The sequence below is a fragment of the Calliopsis andreniformis genome, chromosome 4 (genome assembly GCF_051401765.1).
Source record: "Calliopsis andreniformis isolate RMS-2024a chromosome 4, iyCalAndr_principal, whole genome shotgun sequence".
Classification (NCBI taxonomy): domain Eukaryota; kingdom Metazoa; phylum Arthropoda; class Insecta; order Hymenoptera; family Andrenidae; genus Calliopsis; species Calliopsis andreniformis.
Window position 1 is genome coordinate 235,817 of NC_135065.1, and position 7,184 is coordinate 243,000.

The window sequence follows — 7,184 nt, forward strand, 5'->3', positions numbered from 1 at the left end:
GGAAGGAGCGATAATTGCTGAAAGAATTGGTGGGGCTTAAGACAGTTCACGCCACTCTCTGGAAACGAGTACATATGTACATGCTTACGCTTACATATTCTCTGTTCAAGAATGGTTAGGCGAACTTCGGACGAGGGGAGGGAAGCAGAAGCTTCTTAAGGAGGCCACGGAATCTGCAGACGTCTCTCCGTCGACCAGTTTTCTCATACGGTCGGCATATGGTATCTACTCGGTGCTCTAAACTTATATTCGAGGACAATCAATGATCCGTAGTTCGATACAAACCGATTGTATTATTCCAAAACATAATAAGATATCACTTTTCGGATAGTGAATACTTTGTAGAGTGCATACGTGTCGTTTTATACGTGTTGAAGAACAGTATAAGTCCAAAATTAGCTATTTTCAAATATGTAATTTCAAAACATATATTTAAAGCCAAGATACTTTAAGTCGCACAAAAAACGAGTAGACTTAATACACTCTAGCCCTGGGTTCAGATATGCACATAGGTTGCGCAAACCTACACTTTAAGATTAAATGCTTCAAAATGTAGTTTTTGCATTCGTACTATTCCTCAACGTACTGATTCGTATACTATGGCATTTCTATGCGAATGAATGAAAAGACAGATACTGGAAATTCGATAAGATAGGTATATGTTTACAAGTCACGTATTGTTTCGAGCCGTACGAAGTTATTCCGAAGCTACATGTATACATACATATTACAGTCGGCGAATTAAATTAAGAGTCTAGTCGAATTTAATAGACGTTGTAACTGTAATTACACAAGCGTTTATTTCGCCGTTTGCAACTACAAAATGTTGCATCAAGAGACTATAAGTATTTGCAAAAGATGAGCGATATAGGCTATAGTCTGAAATTTAGCTGAAACTTCTAATACTGCTGAAACTGTATACGTCGTGTTAAACTCAATTTAAACCCAATTTATACTACTGATGAACCGAGCACGAGCCGAACCGAACGATTATTTTATCATCTGTAATTGTATATTTGTGAATTTTTGCTAGTATGTATAATATGTGCTCAGCGCGTTGGTTACATAAATGGTCCTTAAATTGGGTTTTACACGGTATATATAGTATTCAGCAATATTAATAGTCTCAGCTAATTTTGGATTCCAGCCATAGAAGTAATGGTTTATACCGTGTTAAGGATATGTAAAAAAAAAGTGTAAATTAATATCTACAAAGTATAATGCACTTATAAATAATAGGTACACGTATGATATAAAAGTGCAATTTGTACACTCTTCAATTAATTGGAAGCTGATGAAAAAAACTTGATGCCCATGTGACCAGATCCATAAGAATTTGGCCACATGATTGCCGATATAACGAATGCTATAACGCGATGTTCATCGCAAAGTCTGTCACAGCGTAATATTAGAATGCATACGAGCAGTCATATGAGCGATGTATGTCGAATTTTACATCCATGCAATGGCGACGATAAACAACAAATGCTGCGGCGTCTATCAATTGGCATGAACGTTGCTATGCTTTATGTATTCTTATTTATTGATTTGGTCATATGGACGTTTGGTGACGTCGATTTTTGACAAATTTAAATAAAACTTCAGTTGAGCATAGCATAGTTATATTTGGAAAGCACGACAAGATTAAAAAATTATGTTTCGTCGGCGCCCAATTGATTAAAAATGTATCAAATGCACTTTCTACTGTATGTATATGTAATATTTAAGGGGTGGATCCAATATTTTCTTTATGTTTATTTACTTTTTACACAATATACTACATCGCTCCTTCTATGTCGTTCATCTTTTGCGAATAACTGTCGTCTATTGATGCAAGGAACATTTCATAATTGCGGATAATGAAATACGTAAAAGTTCGTGTCACTGCAATCATGACGCTACATGACCCGATGTCCATAGTAATAAGAATGAAGACTGTATAGTTTAAAAAAAAATAATTTATTACAATTGTTCAGTTTCGTTGTGAAAAACTAATTGAATGGAGATATGCCATTCTTATATTTGTGGCATAACCCAAAACGACCTGTTACATTTTTAAAAAATTCGAGTCAAGACCTTAATTGAAATCTAGAATACTTATAGAATTCATATTTTTAGAAAGAAGAAAGACAATTAACAAAATTTTTTCACTTAAAAATTAAGATAGTATTGAAGTTGAAAACTTTAGACCCTAATATTTCGAACAAAAATATGACTTTGATCATTTTGCGTTACAACTACAGACATGGATTATATACATATATGTTTTTATATATACCTTTTTGTCGGCGGTTTGCTTAAAAATTTGAAAATTTGTAGGGAGAACAGCAATTGCTTAATAAAAATTGGTCCTTTGCTCTAATCTGCTTTCAAAAAGAGCATAAAAAGGGGGAGCTATTACTTCAGAAGCTATTGTAAACTGGGGGAACATTGATAGCATGGGGTAACAGTGGCAGTTATAGGTTTATACATTTTTATTGAGATTATTTATGTATAATTTTTGAAAATTTAAATAATAAAAAAATTACGAATTTAAATATTTAAAGATTTGAATTCTTGTACTTTTGTATTTTCGAAGGTATAAAGACTGAAATACACTGGGATACAATCACTGGCAACAGACGACAACAACAAAAATATCAAGATTTTTATTCTTCTTCTATAAATTTTGTATAATTAGCGACATAATTACGTATACGCATTACATGCACTCATTCAGACAAAAGTAACTCCTAGAACATGTGTCATTCGTCGATACGTCGACGTAATTGTTCTTGCACTCTCTTAGCACCATAAATATATCAATAGAATTTTGAAACATTTCCATGTTTACAATATTTAAGAAATACTGTCGTTCAGCGAAGGATAACGTAACACGTATAGTGATGAAAGTAAATTTACTATCTTGTAGAAGAATAACTTTGATGTTGTCCTTAGTATTGCTGAGATTGAACACATGTTATTGTTTTAGTGTGAAAGTTCGAAGGCACGAAACGTGTAAATGAAATGAATACACAATAAACTTGTAAAGCGAAAATCCAATTATTTTTCGGAAGTAAATTAAACAAAGCATTGTTAAGTGCAATGAAGTACAAGATAATTATTTTGAACACTTACTGAAGTACAATTCAAACGCAATTACGTTAAATTATCAATACATTTATTTCAATCACCTTTTCGGCATTTCCCTGCAAGTTTAACCTTGAATGGCCTTCTGTAGATAATTTTCAAATTCATTTTAAAATAAGCTACAATACTAACTTATTTTATATACATGTATACAGTTTACATATAAGATTAAAAGTTGTCCCTTGAGAATCCAACATAGGAAATTTAACTTAATTAAAAGCAAAAGAATCAAACTTTAAATCACTACATATCGCTCCGTTGATCTACAATCAATGCAATCTTACTCAAAAGATAAGCTATTGCCACATGTTTTTATACCATTGAACTATTTCTAACTCATAAATAACTTTTGTGCTTTATGAATTTATAGAAAATTAAACTCAACTGAAAGACAAAGTGTCAATCGATCTATTGAATTATAATTTACGAAATGTTAACTACGTATAGTAAGTTGTCAAAATTTAAAATATTACGCTTTTTCACATCATTAAACTATAAATATTTCTTGTTGGAAGAAGAACAATATAGTAATTTGGGCTATTGTCCCCATCCTTTGCGCGGCTACTAATAGTTGTATAGCTAACAGTGACCAGACAGCCACCTGATCAGCAAACTACTCAACGTACACATGTCAACTCAAACGATTCTAGCCGCATCGACACTTTCTGTTTCTCTCTTTCTGATTTAATGGCTACCGTGTAAGAAAGAGATAGAGAATGTCAGTGCAACCAGATTCGTTTGAGCTGGATGTATATATTATATTAAATTTATAAATAGACAATAGTATTTGGTATTAAATACAAACAAACAGAAAATAAACTTTGTTATACATTTTTTTTATTTACATTTTAAAAATTTATAAGTTTCCTATCTTTTATTTTATAAGATTAGAAATTTGTTTGTTGTTTTGTTCCTGTTCCTTCGCTGCTCCACTCCTTGTATTTCACCAGTGATCCTCAGGATTGGTTAATTTATGGAGAAAAGTCATAAAACATGCGTATTTTAAATTGTGATGATGGCTAATCCTTGTAACTTATAAATAAAAAGTTATTTGGAAGCATTTCCCATGCAAATCATCTCCATAAAAAGAAATGAGATCTTAATAAAAAAACTGAAAAAAGTAAAAGAATTACGCCAAGTATATGAAAAAATCCATGACGGAAAAAATATCATAAAATTAATCTTGCTTCTGCATGAACACAAAAAACTAAAAGAAAATAATAATTAGAAAAGAAACTTCTTATTTTTTTCAAAATTTTATGCAATCCAACAATAAATGTATATTAAAAAAGGTATGAAATCCAAATGAGCTACAAATACATTTCATTATTGAAATTGTAAATAATATTTTCATTGCAATATGTCAAAAATGCATTCCACACATTTTATTTCGTATTTTTCGTCTTGGACTTATTCATGTACTTGGCTTAATTTAAAAAATTTTTTGAAATTTCTTTATTGGGTTATTATATTAAAAATAACTTATCTAATTTCTCAGTTTTAAACAAACAATGAATGGATTGTTATAGCTTGTAATTAATATTAACTAAGATGACAATAGATGGCGTAAAATTTGAATATATCAATAAAATATAAGACCGAGTCATCTCACTCGTAGAGAAAGCAAAAATGAATTGAGTTTTAGAGCCTTATCCATCTTTCCGTATGTGACAAGATTAGGGTGGACAGAAATTTGAAATGCACTTTTCTCTAAACGACATTTCATAAATTTACTGACAGTGTAGAGGAAAAATAAATTGACTGGCAATTTTAACACATCATTAAAAACATATTTCTGCATACATCTAACCTCAGGAATGAAGAATTTTTGTGAAAATAGTATTGTTTTTTGTAAAAAAAAAACTTCCAGGAAAAACCGTAGAAAACGCACTTTTTTGTTGCTAATGCCGGCGGCACATCAACTTCAAACGTTCATATCTCGGGAATGGCTTATGCAAAAGATATACAGGATGTCCCATTTTATTCTCCTAGGACATATATTTCGAAAAATACGAATGATATGAAAAAACGTTCTAAACAAAAGCTGATAATAAAACAATAACCTTGGTCATAAAGTTGATGTGCTCACCGGCACTAGTGTTTTCAATGTATACCGCGGAGAGGTTGTACGCTCGGACTTTGTACATCATACTGGCTCTGAAAAGAGCCAATTGTATGAGTATTACAGTACTGATAAGCACCTTAGGCTAATAATAAGTGTTCGAATTCTCGACCGTTTACTTCAATGTATAAGTTTATTTGTCGCCAAAAAGAGTTTTGAGATTATGTTTTCAATGTTGTTATAGACAGATTTTGACACGTTTCAACAATTTTATGTTATATTTCTTGAGATGACGTTGACTCAACCGACTTTGACGTCGACGTTTCAGATGTCCCAACTTTGCTCTTTTAGTGCAAGACTTAATCGTTTTTTGATTTGGATGTCTTCTGTTTCGATAACGCTGTGTATAAAGACGTGCTGCTTTTATAAAAACACTTCCACTTGCTTCCAAGCAAGCGACTATATCCGTAATTTCCTAGGATACATAGTCGGGCATTATTTAATTAATAAAAATTTTAATACCTAAAAATCACCTAAATAAATGTATTAAAGGTGTCACTAATTATAAATATGTAATGGAAATTCGAAACGAAAACAGTGACGATTTGCTTAGCTTTCAGGATTCGTATGACTAATGTGTACTAGAGCGAAATGCTTCGAAACAATTGAAGTGATTTACAAACATCACAGGAACGATCATAGCTTAGGCTTTGTAACAACGGATAACGCTAGTTGGTACTGCAGGCGATACATCAACTTTAAAAGTTTATATCTTGGAAAGGAGTTTCACAAAAGTAATATTCAAGTAGTGTTTTGTAAATGCCTTGATGTCAACTACAACAATATGTAATACAAAATACAGATTTTAATTTAAAACTTTGAAGTTGACTTTTGTAGTGTTACGAGACGGGAGGCGAGCAGCGCGAGAGACCGTCGAAGATAGGTATAATTCCAAAGAATATAGTGGTTGATGTGTTGGTTGGTACACGGACGAAACTGATGCGAGATCAGTGAGCCGTTAGGATTATTGTAGACGAGGACGGACCTGATGTAAAATCAGGTAGCCTCTGAGGATAGGTGTGCTTGCGGACGAAACTGATCGGTGATCAGTGAGCCGCAGGAGAGTGAGTTTGTGAACGTACCTGATGCGAAATCAGGGAGTCACTAGGATCAGTTTTACAGACGAACTCAAATTAAATTGAGGTGCTGTTAAGGAGGTTGGCGAATTCGAACAGACGAGCCTGATGCGAAATCAGGGTGCTGTAAGGAAGTTGGATAATGTACAGACGAACCTGGTATCAGGTAGCTGTAGGAAGTAGACGAAACTGATGCAAAAATCAGTTAGCTACAGGATAGGTTAGCTTTCGTGGACGAACTCGAATAAATCGAGGAGCCACTAGGTTGAATGCAGTTTCTTTGGAAGTAAGGGTAAGCGGACGAAACTGATGTAAGATCAGAGAGCCGCAGGAGATGTTAGTGAGCCTCGTAACTTTTTAAATTATTAATTGATACAACTTGAGCGGTTAAGCTGTATCGTGGTGGATCTGTCAACTTCGAATGGGATCGCTTAAGGTAGTTATAGGTTTGTAAGCAATCTACGCAAAATTACAATGAATATTTGAATATATTCTAAATCAGTCTTTACGTACAAGTGTACAGTGTAGTGTTGTCGCGTAAAGTGTATGATTTTAATGCACGGTGTTAACGCACTGGCGATGCGGGGACTTACAGAGTGGTCGTAGGAATTGCCAGATAGAATTTATGCCGACTCGCGGATTCTATGAGGTTAACTGTAGACTCGAAAGGGAACTTTAGCCCGATCTAACTGGATAGCAACCAACTCTGACGAACTTGACTATCAACGTGACGGTACTGTTCTGAACCCGTTAGGGCTAAAATCTCTGAGTTTATATAGGCCGAAAAATGAGTGGGGGTTCGTTAGAAATTTCCTTATATGGAAAAAACGGTTGGTACAGCGTCGTGGTTGCTACCC